Genomic DNA, 717 nt, shown 5'->3' with positions numbered 1-717 from the left:
TTCTTTCAGACGAATCCAGTCAGAGTTATATTAAAAATTGTCTTTGATCTTTCAAGCGGTTTAATGGCACTCAGCGGGTGTTGCATGCATCAGTCCAAAAGAAGTTAAATAAAAAGCGCCCATCCATTAAAACAAAAAAAAAATTATCAGACGGCTCCGGGGGGTGAACAAAGGCCTTCTGTAGCGAATCGATGCATTTTTGTAAGAAAAATATCCATATTCAAAACGTAATAATCACTTCAATGTAGCTTGCGCCAACAGTTTTACATGGAAGCAGCTCCGGGCTGATGACGTATGAGTTCATGAGTCTCGTGAAAACCAACGTTTGTTAACAGGAGCAAAGGAAGCAAAGTTTCCTTACTTTAGCAAAGGAAAACCAGTCTCATATTGGCTTATATCAAAATCCTTCGACATTCTTCTTTACAAATCCTCGTTTTGTACTTCTAATTAGTGACCGTTGTTTTGTTTTGATCTCGCCACTGCGCTTCCGCGTGCTGAGCGGCGCATGCGCAACGCCGACCTCCATACGTCATCCTCCCGGAGCTGCTTCCGTGTACAACAGTGAGCGCAAGCTACATTAAAGTGATTATTTCGTTTTGAATATGGATATTTTTCTTACAAAAACGCATCGATTCGCTACAGAAGGCCTTTGTTCATCGCCCAGAGCCGTGTGAGACACTTTTTTATGGATGGGCGCTTTTTATTTAACTTCTTTTG

The 717-nt window shown here is 41.4% G+C and overlaps 1 protein-coding gene across 2 annotated transcripts in view; it reads right to left on the bottom strand.

Annotated features, from left to right (window-relative positions):
- Nucleotides 1–717, bottom strand: part of LOC107687524 (serine/threonine-protein kinase greatwall-like) — a 15,275-nt gene that overhangs the window by 9,280 nt on the left and 5,278 nt on the right. The window lies entirely within an intron of this gene.

The sequence above is a fragment of the Sinocyclocheilus anshuiensis genome, unplaced genomic scaffold, assembly GCF_001515605.1.
Source record: "Sinocyclocheilus anshuiensis isolate Anshui unplaced genomic scaffold, SAMN03320099.WGS_v1.1 scaffold870, whole genome shotgun sequence".
NCBI lineage: Eukaryota > Metazoa > Chordata > Actinopteri > Cypriniformes > Cyprinidae > Sinocyclocheilus > Sinocyclocheilus anshuiensis.
Note: the sequence above shows the minus strand (reverse complement) of the source record. Positions and strands in the feature narration are given on the sequence as shown.